The sequence below is a fragment of the Atractosteus spatula genome, chromosome 10 (assembly GCF_055471065.1).
Source record: "Atractosteus spatula isolate fAtrSpa1 chromosome 10, fAtrSpa1.hap1, whole genome shotgun sequence".
NCBI lineage: Eukaryota > Metazoa > Chordata > Actinopteri > Semionotiformes > Lepisosteidae > Atractosteus > Atractosteus spatula.
In genome coordinates, this window is record NC_142715.1 from 26,656,871 (window position 1) to 26,673,945 (window position 17,075).

The 17,075-nt window shown below is 38.9% G+C and overlaps 1 non-coding gene across 1 annotated transcript; it reads right to left on the bottom strand.

Annotated features, from left to right (window-relative positions):
• Positions 1-14,358: 14,358 nt before the first annotated feature.
• On the bottom strand, positions 14,359-14,442 carry trnaa-ugc (transfer RNA alanine (anticodon UGC)). Its single transcript is given in 2 exon segments — positions 14,359-14,394; positions 14,405-14,442. It is a non-coding gene; the product is annotated as a tRNA-Ala (tRNA).
• Between the last annotated feature and the right edge of the window lie 2,633 nt (positions 14,443-17,075).

A 17,075-nucleotide genomic window follows, 5' to 3' on the forward strand; every position in this document is an offset into this window, starting at 1 on the left:
TAGCAGAACGTCAAAGAACATTCACCTTTGTATCCAAAGAAACCACAGGAACAACATCAGGAAGCACAATCAATTCCCCTTTTAAATCTTTCCTGTAAGGTATGCTATGTGAATTCATGAAGTTAATCCTCTGATCTCTTTTGACCACGAACAAAGTATTTCTGATGGAGCGCTATGTTCAAAGATTTAATAAGCTTTACCCCTGGCAACGATTCGGCGTGAAGAATTAAAAGTTTCACAGACAAAAGCAGCTCACCACCACAGCCAATATTAAATGTACTTGCTGGTGCACTATCATGTGCACTGCCTCAAAAGTGATCTCGGCAGATGTTGTTCCCTACATAAAGCTGAACATGCCAAAGAGAATTTATGTTGAGAAAACAAAATATTTTTTCTGCCTTGATGTTAAGCTGACAGCCTGTCTTTTAGAAAGTCTATCACTAAACACCTCCCGCAGCCTAACAAAAAGGGCTTTTACTGATCGCATTGCAGGTCTTAAACACTAACATTTGGCAGCAGCAGGATTCAAACCCACACCCCCTGAGAGACTAGAGCCTAAAATCCAGCGCCTTAGACCGCTCGGCCACGCTACCTTACTCTATGCTCATCTTCCTCACATTGCTGGGTTGGAAAATGCCAGGGGCTTCAGCTCTTATCGTCGGATCTAATGATATCATGACATGTGGAAGTGACTGCACCTTCATCTTCCGAGATGCTTTCAATAGCACAAACGCTACTTTCACCGGCACAAACATAGCAATAACGAAGGAGGTGGGATTCATCCTTTGTGTTGTTTGTAGGGGCGCAACTCTACGGTGATCTACTGACTTGAAGAGCAAAAATCTAAATCCTCTGCTATTACTGTTGCTTTTTTCATAGTTTCTTCAAATCCTTCATTTGAACGTCGATTTTGAAGGATATTGATGATAATACCACATAAATTGTGGTTATCTTGTGATCGCCAATTTTATTCAAATACCAACCTTTTTTACAGTTCCTTGCGTGTTTCACAAGGTATAATAGCCCCCCTCGCATCCTCAGCTCCTCAATTTCGCATGAGGCAGCAGACAACTTACCCAAAGTGTTTTCTATAGCTTTCAGGTGCAGTTCATTTATATAAAAGAATGTAAGTGGTATAAACTCAACAAGCCAGACGGCAGTCCAACCTATAATTTTCTGACGCGAGGCCTGACGCGTTATTCATTACGCCATTGACCCTGCTATTGTAGTGTTAAAAAAAAACACGTTTTCTACATTTATGTCTGTTTAAAAATCACTCTCTAAAAAAGACAAAGGGTTTGTGTGTCGCGCTAAAATTCTGCTTCATTTCGAATGCAAATAAAAACCGTTTTGTTCCAAGAAATCATAAATTTGTCCCATCCTTCACACTATACTTCTCTCTTGTAGTGGTAAAGCATTTTGATTTAAACTGAACAATATATGAAGGTTTCAGCTATACACTTACACATAATAAGTATACGAATAAATACTCGGAAGAAGCCGCAGCTCAGGTATTAGGGAGATTTAAAATCGGATCGGAGGATTTAGAGTCCAGACTGCAAACCAACAGCTGACACAGGTCTTTTATAGAATCGTTTTGATTTCCTCTCCTTTGTCCCCGTGACGTCATTGTCCTGCTCGCAGCCGAGCCCGACACACGTCGGGTTTCTGTCGCTGGGCGCACACCCTGCGGTCCATGCGGGTCCTAATACCCCAGTACAATGACGGGGACACTAAACTGTAAACAGGTGCCGTCCTTCGGCTGAGATGTAAAACCGAGGTCCTGACTCTCTGTGATCATTCAGGAGAATGGTGGTGGTGGAGGGGAGTCCCCATTACCTGTAAAGCGCATTGAGTGGAGTATCCAGAACAGCGCTATATAAGTGTAAGCAATAATGATTATTATTATTATAATGTAAAATGCAATAAAAAATAAAAAATATCAAACTTTGATTCAAAATAGATTAATGTAAAAACTGATTTTTTCAGGGCTATATCTACTTTTTTTTAAAAAAAGCGAAGTCTGTCGCGATTGTGAAAGAGAAGGTGTACCAGCGAGTGCCTTCATATCGCGAGCGTCAGTCTCGCCCGTAGCTGCGAGAAGGTTAAAACCGCACAAGTGATCTGTCTTTCGTCAAATTGCCGGAGCAGTAGGACGCAGAGCACCATCCAGCAGCTGCAGACGATGTTCGGGGAAGAGCTAATTCTGTTTTTAGCACAGGCAGTGAGAATGAGCTCAGTCCGGCTCCCAGCAGAATCCATCCTGGTTTGGTTACAGTGCGTCTGAGGCTCTTTGGATAATAACGTAAAAAAAACAATTGCTCACATCGTGTGACTTCCACGACAGGAAGGAAAGATATCACTTAAAAAAAATCAGAACTGAAGATTTGGATCCTGGGCCTCAATTTGATCAAATTATTAAAATAATAATTATCAAAATATCAGATTGTGTTTCTGCAACATTTCGTGCACAGTACGCCATTTTTATCTAAAACAGTCACAACGAGGGCTTTACACGCAGTCTGGGGTATTTTCCCCTTTTATATTTTTGCCACTTTATATCGAACCTGTTATACTCCCAGAAGTGCACAGTAGCTTGTACTTAATAAAAATGTACAATTCACCACTGGTATAAACAGATGTGTGCCGTGTTTGCCTTTGTAAGCATTTGTTTAAAAAATAAGTTCACAATACGATAAAAACACAGAAAGCACAAACTTTATAATACAACGATACAAAATCAATACCAAATCATTATGCCAATTAGGTACCTATCCTTTGAAAACAGAGAACACCTTTATATCTACAAAAAACTTGACATTTGTATGTATTTTTGAATTACAAAGCAGACAGTGTAGTCCCTTAATTCAAAGATCAGATCTTGGCTAAAACAAGACAATCAGACAATCAGACAATTCGGAACAGGAACCTCTACTCCGTCGTTTATTGAGCTTTTGATCAATGTCTGAATGAAACACATTCGCTTTTTTAACTCTTTGATTAAAGTACACAAAAAGCACCTTCCTTCGAGCCGGAATCAACCCAGCGACCTAAGGAATCCCTACTGGTTCCACTATACTCCTCCGCGCTAACAACTGAGCTATCGAAAGGATGTCAGTGTGCTTTTTGGCACATACTGCCCAATGTAGTGAAATTATCCGGGTGATTTAAATCCCACTTTGACATCAAGTTTCCAACTCGAACTTGAACTTGAACTTTATTGCCATATGTAACCGGTACTGGTACAATGGAATTCTTACAGAAAGTCTCTCGATTGTAAAACAAGTGTAAAAAACAAAACAAAGTGTTTTTTACTCGTTTCCTTAGTCTTGTTTACCTTGAATTTAAGCCACGAACCAGGATTCTACTGTATAAACTTCCAGGGATATTACAAAATGTTTGATGGGGCATCAATCATTCCAGGCGGAAATTGACTCATTTTTCTTCTCGAGGGATCATATTAAACATTTCATTAGTATCGAGAGGAGGATCACCATGAGACACAAAACAAACAGTTTCTTTCTGTCTTTATTAGAAAGTAGCATTTGTGCTACATTAATAATATTTTCGTGGAAATAAAGAAGTTGTAAATTTTAAAATTTATATTTGAATCGAAATGTGGTATTGAGTTAAATATTAGCGTGTTCATGTAATTAGTTTGTGTTTGTCATTACTATGTATGTATATCGCCATGTTACTAGAATTTGTAACTGAAGTTTACTAGTTGTGTTTTTTAATGATGATTAGACATTTGTTGATTACAATATTGTATATAATGTATAATTTGAACTACATATTTTTCAGGTGTGAATAATTGTATATTTTAAGAATACATTTCTAAAATAAATCATTGGCTTTATTTACTAGTTTCTACACCTATAAACATCTTTCTTTGATGTATAATAGACCTTTAACTATATATGTATAATAGTCCTCTAAATTCATCCGTATAATAGAACTCCAACCATTTATGTATAATAAACATATAATCATAGATGTCTAATTGACGTATAACGATATACGTATATTAGAATTTCATTCTAGACCAGTTACGGAGCACATTTACACGTCTAAGGTATGCGTTTAATAGTCGTATATTCTACATCTTTTGCCCACTGGGATGTGCCGATTTTAACTTAGCAAACCAAGATACACATTTTCTAATGAAGCCTTAATTAAAAGACAGTTTGTTTCTCGAAAGCGTGTTATGTAAAAAAAGAGAAAAACGAAAATATATGGATGACAATCTTTCAAAGCTGAAGATTTTACTTTTGAAAAAATGACATTTTATGTATGCAGATGCATTCGCTGGTTTTAGAACTTTGCTGTACTTCCTGAATCATTTTCAGTATTATAAAGTGGGTGTAGATTTTTCTTTCAGGTTAGGACGCGAGTGTGTACATGTGTTTGATTTTCGTTTCAGTGATTCTCGTTGTAGATTTGGGAATTAACGACGAAAGAATCAGTTGCCTCGGAAAGCAGAAGGTTTGGTTCTCAACGATATTGAAGACACGCCCATGTAGAGCAGCGGGTGATGATTTGTACTATAAAAGACCAAGTGCTCAAAGTGACGTCTGCGTTTACCGTTGAGACTTTTCATCTCGGGCGCACTTTTAGAAAGCAAAGATAGAGCAGTTGTGTTGAATTGCTATATGGCAGAGTGGCGCAGCGGAAGCGTGCTGGGCCCATAACCCAGAGGTCGATGGATCGAAACCGTCCTCTGCTATGTACACTTTATGCACGATTCATAAGCACACCATCAATTTAATGAAGTCCATTAGAAGTGTTTTTTTCTCTCGTGTGTATGCAAGCTTCACACTTAAGGTACTCTTTCATCTTTACCAATAGCAGATGCCCAAATGTATCTTTGGTTGTTCTGCGATCCTTCATAGTTTCCTCAATTCCTTCAAATGAACATCCATATCAAAGCAATTATGTATATATATATATTACAATTAAGGTACATATTAAAAATATCAACGCACATTTGTATAATGCTCATTTAATAATGATTGTCAAGGATTGTCAAGTTCTCCAACAAATCTGTGTTCTAATTTTAAAATATTTTTGCTAAGGATACAACGGGTGTATAAATGAATTCTCCCAACAGCCAGTTAAAGAAAAATTCCACACGTGAGGATGGTTTTCTTGGACATTGACTTAGGTACTTAATTGTTTACTTGTTGTAGTTGCACACGAGTAAAACAAAAAGATTTCCTGCAACATTCAAGAGGGTTTGCGAAGAAATCCCTTCAATTTTTAGCGGAGATTATGTTTACATCATCACAATCTGAAGCGCGTCCCTGAGTGCGTTTGACCCACCAGCCCTTTGTTTAACAGCTGCACAGGGACACATTCCCATTGCTTTTCACAAATCACTGGCATTTTTTTGCAGCATTTCTTCTGTCCTGAGAAGCAAGATTTGTATTTTATCTTTCAGAAGTTGTATGAATTTCTTGAAGTTCAGAAACAACTTGTTCCAGAAAAGAAATGAACACTTGCTTCAAAGTAAATCAAGACGTATGTGTCTCTTGCTGTGTGTGCTCTTATCTGTCCATCTCTCTTTCCTCTTCTCTCACTCTGGCAGTCTGTGCAGAGTTTCTGAAGGAGATGTAACACCACTTGGAAAAGAAGAAAAATTCTCAGGAAAATTCTCAGGCAGAATAAAAAATCATTATTCTCTTCTCAGTCAGATTCACAGCTCAGACTCACACTCAGACAGGATCTCAACTGCTCTCTATCCTCACAATCCAGAACCAGAAGATATTCAGACAATCAGTGCTGCTACATGAACAATATCAGACAGAACAGCCTGGACTCATGTCACATTTCCCCCTTTTATCCTTCCTCCCAGCCCTCTTAGAGACATAAAAGAGCTCCTGGTTCTCCTCTCTGTGAACTGGGCTCAGGGGTTACTGATCTGGCAGTTGTGGGCTCTGTTCCAGGTCGAAAGCAAGAAGGTTCTATTGACCCTTTCCAGGACTTCCAGCCCTTCAGTATTACTTTCTTTACTGTATGTCAGCCTCCCAAAATGTTTATAAATGTTTTATAACATATATGAGTGTGGAATTATCTTATTATTTATATATAGTATTTATGTAATAAACACCAGTAGTGACACTATGATCAGTATATTGATTATTTGTAGCCGATGGTCCGATGGTCGTGTCTACAATAGTGACCATTTGACCAGTCTGTAGCTCTGAGCAGTGGGACTCAGATCACACAGAAGACCCGTCTGTGTGTGATTCCATACGAGCCCTGGGATTCAGCTACTCTAACAAATGTCTCATAGACCGTCTTATAAATTTACAATTAGATGAAGTCATGTAACAGTTTTACAGATAATTTAAATAATCAGACAGCAGTTTTGGCAGTGGATACATCTCCACATGGGAGAAAGAAACTGAAATATATGTGCTCACTGTAAAGTAGGAAGAGGTGGTCAGACAAGCAAAACAACTTTGCAGATAATGTGAAGTGACATTGTTTTGTGTCAATCAGCTCACGGATTTCGCTTCATGTGTCTTAAGCTGTGCAATTTGTATGGTTGTTGAATGAGATTGGTTTCTTCACAAGCCCAGTCAATTGCCCAGCTTGCCGATGCACACCTTCATGAAGACTCTCTTTAAGATTTCATTGTCAAGTCGCCTCCTTTGCATACAATAGTAGCACCGACACCAAGAGAAAGGATGAGAAATGGCGTTTATCAAGCGATTGCAGTGTTTGTTTGACTGAGGATCCTTGTGTGCTGAACTGGCCTCTGGAGAAGTGTAGTGCAGTAAAACAGAAGGTTTGTGTCACTCAAGATTGTTACAGAACAGAACAATACAATTACAATACTTTTGTGAGAGTAAATATTACTGGTGCATCACAGTTCTTATAATGGTGAAAACAGGAGCACCTTCTCTACATTTTTGACTGAAGTATTTAAACGGAAAGTAATACTATCACTATGCAATTCATAAATGCAATTGAGCTCCTCTAAATGTTCTAGTCTGATGAAACAATGTATAGAATTAGGTGACAATATCGGAATTCATTCAAATGCACAAGATTAATTTTCAGCAACAAAAAAAGTGCTCGGAAATATTTTACAAGAATGAAACCTTACATTCACCCTCTACATTAGCAGAGAACAGTAGGACAGAAGGTTAGTGTCACTGGACACTGCGTCAGAGAGTCCGATCTCTTCTCCCTCATTATGCAGGCTTACCCACTCATGATTAACTGTCCTCCAGTGATACTCAACTGCCATCATCGACTCAGACACAACATTCATGTACATATTATACCTTAATATGGCACTGCGTTACAATAATTTGATCAAAACAACTGGTGAAAAAATAATAATCAAATATTTCTTTCCTTCTTTTAGTAGATAAAGACTTTATCCAAAAAAGAAGCATTTATTCCTTTCCTCTCCTACCAGCCCTTACAAGTCACCCAGTTTTTAATGTGGAGCTGGATTAAAGCTCTAGTCTCTTTGGGGGTGTGAGTTGGAACCCCACTGCTGCCAAATATCTCCAACTATCTCAGTCTTAAGAAGCAAAAAACACACATTTGCTGCAGAAGTAACAGGAGAATTTGTGCCATTCAGCCTTATAGCGTGATGTAATTTTCTCATGCTCATTTTTAGAAGCTTGTGATCGAATCTATGATTCTTATGAGTGTGCCCTCCATAAAGGTAGCACAGATATAACGTGCCAAGTTTTCAGAGAATCGCATTAAATACAGGTCAGAAGAAGGCGACAAAGTGTCCGCTAGGCAGTTCAGCGATTTCAACGGTGTTGTCTGTTGACACCCAACGTTCTCCAAAAGAGTAAGGTGTTGGGAGTGTGGCTGGGTGGTCTAAGTGCTGGGTTTGTGCTCCATTTTCTTCGCTGGGTTAGGTTTGAATCTTGCCGCTGCTAAGTGTTGGTGGGTTAAGACCTTCCTTCTATTGCGGGTTCAATGGGTAAAAGTTTTACTTGACAGTCTGTCGAGAGACTGAACTAGGTGTTTCAAGATAGTCTTTGTCAGCTTAACATCAAGGTATAAAAAAGCCTCATTTTGTGTTCCCAACAGCAATGCTCTTTGGTCCCTTCAGCATTATGCAGGGAACAACATCTGCCGTGATCACTTTTGAGTCAGTGTGAATCGTAGTGTGCCGCAATTGTTTTTAAAATTGGTTTTGTAGGCATGGTGCATTTGTCTGTGAAACTTGAATGCTGTGCTTTTTCACACAGAATCATCGGCAGGAGCAAAGGTTATTCAATCTTTGCGCACAGCGCTCCATCAGAAATACTTTGTCCAAGGTTTGAAGAGATTGTGGGATTCTCTCCACACGTTCACATCGCATACCTCAGACAACACCACCATTCGATGGGAAATTGATTCTGCTTCTTGAGGTTGTTCCTGTGGTTGCAGTAGTTACAAAGTTGCACTTTCCTCCACCTTCTGCTATAGTATTCACTGGGTGAGCTTCATCATTTGGCTCAGAAAGGTCAACTGTGCTTCGGAAAAAATCAGCTGCAGTGTCATTATTTTGTCGGTGAGTATGGCTGTCTTTTAAAGCACATGAAAAACACGAGTTTGTGGATTTCTCCAAATAGCAATGAATTCAGTTGTGCAGTGCTTTACTGCTTTCAGAGGGTCTTTTATCGAGGCTGCTATAGTAGAGAAGTGGCATAATCACAAATGCAACCATTTGTGCTGGCTGTTTCACTAAGTATTAAGCTTTTTCAACTATCACATGATTTTAACTAATTTAACATCATCTCCAGGAGAGCACCTCGCACTGCTCACTGAGCTGATGTATGTGCCCATTTCTCAAAAATTAAAAATCATCTGAACTGATTTTTTCTATTTTAAATGCTTTCCTACTCTTTTAATATTTCAGTTAAATCTTTTATTTTGAAGTATTTTCCATTGATATTAATCCTAGTCCCGATGAACGATTCTGGGACATGGTGTACCTTGAATAATGTTCTTATAGGTTTCAGTTTGGAAAAGTGCGCTCTCCAGAAGCTACCGAAACCTCTAATGGTCGCACAAAGCTTAATGCAATAGCAACGTTTGGGGTTGAAAAAGAATATTACTTGCTATGAATACGAACACTGTTACATGAGGCACGTAAGGACTATTTTAGTTCAGATCATCAATTTATCTTACATTTCTACTCCATTAATATCGCTATTGAGTGCTAAAGGTAGGTCCTGTCAATACTCCATGAGATTTTCTTAAGAAAACTTAAAAAAATATATTTCCAGTGCTGAACAAAAAGTAAAAAATACCGATTATGTGCAACTGATAAAATCTCTCTTCCAGGGATGTTGTAGCCACATGCAAATTACTTTTTCAGCTTTAAAAGTTTCTTTTGCATTTATAAGACGATCAGCATGACACTCAAAACATACCTGTATTCAGTAAGAGCTGAGTCTGCTGGCTGAGCAAGTTGCCTCCTCACACATAATAGCAGCCCTGAAGCTAAGATAAATGAAGAGAAATTGCTTTTATTGGGCACTTTTCATATCCGATGAGCTTGACATCTCCCAAGGGTGATGGAGTTCTTTTGCAACACTGCTTTTCCCTTTTTTCTTCTTTCTGTACTCTGATGGAAAAAAAACGAGAAAGCATGTAAGGGAAAAATGTATTTTTTTCATGGAGAAAGCGTGCACCAGGAAATGTTTTGTTTTGAAGAAGTGATTTAACATGATACATGACCTAATTTACTGTAGCAAATGCTCACACTGCAAGGTCTGCTTTACTACAAGAGAGAAGTAGAGTGAAGATGTCATAATTTCACTGCGTTGTTGAAGAAAACATTTTTTCTTTGAATTCAAAATCAATCAGAATTTCAGAGTGACACACAAACCTTTTGTCTGTTTTAAAGATATGATATTTTAAAACTGATACAAATGTAGAAAACACGTTTCTCACTTAGAAATTTTAGATGGGGTGGTGTATTACTAGTTGCAGTGCTGAACTCACCATGGTGCAATTCGGTAACATGATTGGCCAGTGGTTTAATGGATAACGCATCTGATTTTGCATCATGAGATTGTAGGTTTGACTTCTACCGGATTTGTGTGATTTTAAATCAGGCTCCTCAGAAATAGATGTCCATTATGTGAATGAACCGCACCTGAAAGCAAACGTTGGGTCGGGCTTCCTTTTTTTCCTGCATGAAATAGCAAATCGTTACAAAAAGCACCAGCTAATGTCCAATAGCGTTGGTCATTATAATTAACATGAATATACTGTAAGGTCTTGGTACATGGGAGTGGATTTCATCCACAATTTAAAAAATGGCAAATTATATTTACAGGCTTCAGACACTTTTTAATACAAAAGTGACCTAAAACTCTGTAACTTTCAGGTTAGCTTGAACCTGTAATAAAAAAAGGGGCCTGAAACTTCCATTCTGTGATGTAACTGTCTTTAAAGTCGGACGTGATGTTTCACGGATGTGCAGTGTGACTTTTCTCTTGTCGTTTCAAAATGACTTGCTGTGTAATCTCTTGAATGCGTGTTCTGTACTGCTCTGTTATTTCATTTAGATTATCTATGTGGTATACAGATAAAACTGGACTGCATGGTGTAATGCCTGGGTTCAGCACCAGCTCAACCTGAAAATACATCAGCCGATCTTGACATGATCTGAACACACAACCTTCTGATGTGGAGTCAGATGCGCCACGAGGTCACTCCCTAGAAGTGCTTTTAATTCCCACAAGGAGAAAAATCAGCGTCCCTAAAAAAGTTTTTTTTTCATTCTCTCCTGTGAGGATGCCGGTCTTCCAACGAGGGTCTCTTCCCAGACCACAGATTATTCTTCCCGCCCGGCTCTCACACAGTGAGCAGACACACCGTCTCCACTAATGTGTTTACTACATCTATAGATCTGACCCCCTACAGCCCTGATATTCCTGGACAGGATCCCATATTGAGCAGTATTTCTCATGTTGTGAACAGTGTGTACACAATGCACTTTATACACAAAGTAAGTGTTTTTGTAACTCTAGGACGTTTTGTGAAAATGTTACTGGCATGACAAAATCGCCCCCTCAACTGAACAGTCCCACCCCCCTCAGTTTTGGATAAAAGGTTTGGATAAAAAGTTTTTGAACACTTTCACTTACTGTAACTTGCGCCGTAAAAATTAGTTGTACTTTGTCAGTGGTCAGATAACTACACTAACCCCGAATTCACAGTTACTACATCGGACTGTTTGATGTGCAGGAGGGCTATCCGTCCAGGAACAGCATGTTACATAGTGTCTATGTTTTGGGGTGTCAACATTATTACAACCTTATTTGCTCAGGTGGACCACGGCCTTGCAGTAGTTTATCCTTATACTTACAGTACAATCGTTATATAACTAGGACTGAAGTTATAGAAGTTTGTACTTTCTGTTGGTTTTACAATGATTTCTTAATGATTCAGAACCTCGTTACTGTTGATGTTGTTGCAAAAATGAACACATATGGTTGATGTTCCAGGCAAAAATAATCACGTGAGTTCTGATGAACGTGGAACTGTTCTTCATTGCTAAATACCAGATTGCTTGTCGTTATCTTCTGACATGAAATACTAATCAGTGGCATGCTTGCGAGAATTCACTTGGATGGTTGCAACGGCTCCGTTTAAACCAAAATATCACTGCCCCCCTCAGGATTTCAGATGTCCCCCTACAGATCATTCACCTGGTGCCAGTCCTGGGTATAATGATGAACATAGCTGCCTTGAAAGCAGTGAATCCGGGTGTGATTCCCACCTGATCCATCGACAAACCTTTTCCAATGAATCTTCAATCGATTTAAAAAAGTCTTGAAGCTGGTAGGCTAGGGAATAAGCACTGTTTGAGTGCACTAAGGAAAATGTGCTACTGTGCTGTGTTGCTCCAGTAGCGCAATTGGTTAAACATAACGTTGGTAAATCAAAAGTCCCCAGAGACGCATTTCAAATTAATTCGACCTCAACACCATCTCCCCTAAATGTGATTCTTTGGATGTCCTTAAGCATCCTGATAGTTGCAGAGATTTCAAACTTTTGGCACAAGTCAAACTACAAGAAGTTAATAGTTGAGCGCCTAAGTCAATATCACCGGGAATGTGACTATGTAAACTTAAATAGTATTCAAAATATTGCAATTTTGTTGTAGTTTAAAAAGATATTTTAGCTGGGGATCCTCAAATGATGAGGGTAGAAAAGAGAACCATTCGACACCATCAGGAGTGCTTAACGTGTGATAAAAGTGTTTTTTAATCACAAAGTGAAAATAGTGAATTTGTCTTTCACTTAGGCGTTCATTAAAAGCTCATTAAACAATGAAGGAGAGGCTCGTGTTCCGAATTCTCTTCGTGTCTCATTGTCTTGCTTTGATTTTTAAAATGTACACTGTTGACTATTCACTCTTCCTAACACGATTAAAGAGCCGAGTTTAGTTCAGAGGTAAAGCATCTCATGCATCGTATGAAGCTCTGTTTTCTATCACCAGCATCTCCACTCTGGATTTCTTTTTAAGCGCGATATCTTTTCTGTGATTTATTTCGTTTGAATTCCCTCATGTGTGAATTTCAGCGCGACACATAAACTCGTTTGTCTGTTTTAAAGAGATGCAATTTTTAAAACAGACAAAATGAAAGACTTATTAACTAAATACACATAGAAAACGTGCACCTAATTGAGAAAATTTGGACTGGGGCGATGTATTATTGTAGCGGCGCAAGCTCACAGTGGTGCACTTGAGGAATGTGGTACAAGGGCCAGTGGCGCATTGGATAATGCATCTGATTACGGATCAGGAGACTGTAGGATCGTAATGCTCTTAAACCCAGTACCATAACCGCAGTGTGTTCAGTCCTACACAACCTTTCTATCGACTGAATAAGCCTCCTGTTCCATCTCCATCTTCTTCCCACACATTCCGGCTATTTCAGCACCGTTATTGTTGGACCACAGTCACAGATACGTAAGGGACACTATTCTGAATAACCGTCTTAAATAAATAACATTGCAAAAGGTAACAATAAGGGTTTCTTAACGTAACCTTACATTTGGCCGTACAATACAATTTTCTGTACCCTCAAAAAAAAAAATCTTACTGCTTTCTCCTGAGAAACACAAGTTTAGTGTCAAATCACAATAAATAATACAACAAATATACTAAATTAACACCCAGATGTGACAACACACAGCTATGACAGAACACATTGAAGACTTAAAACCCCTTTAAATTTGTATTTCCTTAATTTCCATTCTCTTCCCTCCCCAGGATAACTGAAAACTAACTATAATAAAGACTGTATATGCATTACTTGTAATAAAGCTACTAATAAAGATATACACGGAACTTAATTATTAATAAATAACACTTTTATTAATAAATATGTGTAATGATAACATTCATTGTGAATATTTGTGGTGTCTGGAAAGCAATTTTAGTTAAATATAATAATAATTTTCAAGCAAGTGGTGCATAACCTTGTTACTTAATGAGTACATTATTTCCATTACATTCAAGACAGTTCTAATGTGATCAATCGTTCTGCTTAGTCCGCTACCGAGTTGCTTAAAACCTATGAAGAGGTGGTTTATGCTAGACTCCTAATGCAGTAACATCTAACGGGCAGCAGCTGTTATTTTAGGTTTGTTGCAATTGAAAATAGGTTTAGTACAGAGTTGCTGACAAATTTCAGTGGAGTTTATTGTATATAAGTTTATTGCAATTGACCCATTGTAACTACCAATCAGCAGCAAGGAAACACAAACTTCACTTGTGCCTTTTAAAAAAAGGGAAACAGAGTAGTAGTTTATGTGGTAATTTCAGGTACAATGTAAGAAGTAAAGTTAACTACTCCCATAGTAATGCGTGGGGTCCTATCAATAGAAAAAAAATTGTTGTAACCCGAAAACACAACAAACACAAAACAAGAAGTCTTCCAGGAACCTAGGTAAATCCCTGTAGTAGTCTAACAACTACGAAAAAAAAACCAAACGCAACAACTTCAAAAGAAAAAGAACATTAAAAACAAATCTGGGGAACAACAAAAACACAGAGTCTAATGCGGGAGCTTTTTCAAGTCTTCAGTGCTCCTCTCGTCTCAGTAGACCTCTCTCATATATTTGTGTACAGGTCAGCTGGAGGTACACAGCTGATGGTAATTTAAGTAGGGAGCTGTGTCAGCATGCATGGGCTTCAAAGGAAAAAGTCAAGGTTTATTCCATGCTGAAAAGAGAAGGAAACACAGCTGTAGAGCCTTATTTGATTGTGACTCGAAGTAAACCGTTACTTCTTCGTTCGATGTTAATTTATCTCCATCAGATACCTGCGAGTATCTAAACTTGAGAGTTGCTTTCAGTAGCTGAAGACACTGCTCCAGGTGAGGCTTGAACTCACAACCTGGGCATGACTCCGCTATGCAAGTACCGCGCGCTAACCGATTGCGCCACTGGAGCTGTGCAAGACGTGCTCCTCATACAGACTGACGCTGCAGAAACAAAGGGTGAAAACGGTTTCGGTTGTGGATCCATCTCCTCATGGGGAAAAGCAACAGTAAAATAGCAAGGAAAATACAAGAAAAGAAACTGAAAGAATTGTGCTAACAGCAAAGAGGGACGGAGGGAGGTGGTCAGACAAGTAAATCAGCCTGGCAGATTATTTGTATCGACATTTTTTGAGTCAATCAGCAAACAGATTTCTCTTCATGTGCCTTAAACTGTGCAGTTTGTATTTTCGTTGTAGATAGGTTTCTTCAGAAGTCCAGTAAACTGACAATAATGGAGAACTAGCTGACGCACCCCATCGTGAAGACCCTCTGTAAGGTGATTACACGTTTCATTTTCAAGTCGCCTCCTTTACACGCAATTGCAGCACCGACACTGAGAGAAAGCATGAGAAATGGCTTCAATTTCAATGTGAAAGCGCAGTACAGGTTCGATGGCTTCACATCTCCCATCAATCAAATAAAATTGCAGTAAAGCGATCTAAATATGACTCTTAAGTACTGGGAAAGATGATTATTTTGAGCGTGCCTCCCAGGGTCTGCTACGAGGCTGAAGTTGGCTTCTTATTAGCCAGCTTCTTATGCGTGTTTTTCGTTCCACCTTAAATGGTGCTGCTGTGCTGTTATGTCGCCTTTCGCCTGTAGATGGCTCTCTTCGATCAGTACTAATCCGGCTGGAATACTGTAGACATCTTCACTGAAAGGGAATATCCAAATAAATAGCGACTGTCCAAATTATATTTTTGTATGGAATATATTTCAGAAAATTGCAAACCAATTTTAAAAACTCACCACAACACTGACTTACACTGGGAAAAGGTGATTGCACTTTCTGCTTATTGCTACGGCCCTCCCCCCGATTATGAAAATGTCTCACAGTTCTGACACCGATGTGTGAAAGACAATGTAACAGACTATCAAAATCCTGAAGTACAAGAAATTTTAAGGCACCAGTTTTTTTAATATGACCCTCTGATCCTGGCATGTCAGAGTACATTTCGAAAAAGTATGGCACGAATTGCACGAATTGCAATGGCACAGATTGTTGAGAATATCACTGACCTTGCCGATATTTGCAGGGGATACAAAAACGCAACGTTTTCTCTCACGTGGTGAAATCTCGACCTCTTTGGCATCTCTGGCTATAGTTCTTCTGTAGAGCAGGCTTTCACACCTCTGCTTATAGTGCCCTTGAAGTCATTTTATTTTTACAGGAAGACGCATTCCCTAACGATCTCTCCTGTTTTAGAAATGCTTTATAAGGCGTGTTTGATTCAACGGACAAACAGTATACTAATTGTACAATGCAGATCTATGCGGCATTCGTACTGGATTTGACTGTGATTCTGAAATACTTCTTGCAAAGGTATTCAGACTTTCTTGAACCTATAATAAAAACACAGACCTGAAACTCCCTAGCTTCCAATCTCTGATGTTGCTGTCCTTAAACTCGGACGTGATGTTCTGCAGACGTGCAGTGTCCCTTTACTCTCGTTGTTTTCAAAACGACCTTTGTTGTCGGGCGCAGTTGAAGTGGAACTGGCCTGACTGCACAGGAAAGTACAGAATGATAAAATGTTTCTACGGCTCAAAATGTCCCTTTAGACCCTCGTCATGTCTCTGCTAGGAACGGGCAGGTAGAGAGGTTTAACAGATGCTCATGATGTAGTGTTCCAAAAGATGTGTTAGCGGACCACAGATTATCTTGAAAAGATTTGGGTTTGCACAGGCTGGGATTCAAACCCGACTCAATTATTTGGAAGGCGCCTGTACCACCAACGCACTTCCGAGAAGCACCTGCAAATTATCACAATCCTCTCTCTCACCTACAAAGTTATGGAGACACAGACGTCCAATGAAAACTAATTTTATTCACTCAAGGCTCCACTCTTTTTTGTGATGTCATTTTAATTGATATTAGCTTTGATAAGGTGTCGTTTTTGCCTCTTAAAGATAAAGTCTGCTCCTTTCTTCCTGGTATAGAAATAACATGTTCCATCTTTGTTTAAAAACACCACTAAAAGTAAATTATTCCGCTCTAACTCCTGTGTGCATTGACAAGACATCTCAAAAGGACTTATCAAATAAGAACACGATCCTTCTTGTTACCATTCCTGTGGTTGGGGCGTTGTTTCACCCTTTTATGTTCTTCTACAATATTTACAGACAGGGCTTTATCACTCGAGTTGTACAAAACAAGTGTGCATCGGTCCATGAAAATCATCAGTAGTGCTGTTTTTCTATGCATAGTTTAATCAAGAGCACTTAAAAGATGCAAAAAGCTTTCAAATAAAACAGAATTGAAAGACAGTCGAGTAAGTTAGGTAGAAAAAAAGCACTCCCCCGTCTGGAAATTAACCACCGTCGCACGTGTGATTGGATACAAAAATAATAGATTAATTTGTGCCCAGTCTCTTGAAGCTTCAATGCGATTATTTTTCCTTCCTTATTTCTTCATTCCCATGAATTTACTCTGTAGTAGAGGAAACGCGAAAGTGGGAAACTGCAGGCATTCTTCGTGAGTGGTGGATTGTGATCAGTGAGCATCTGCACATCTCTAAGTCTGTTCCATAACCATTTTTTATC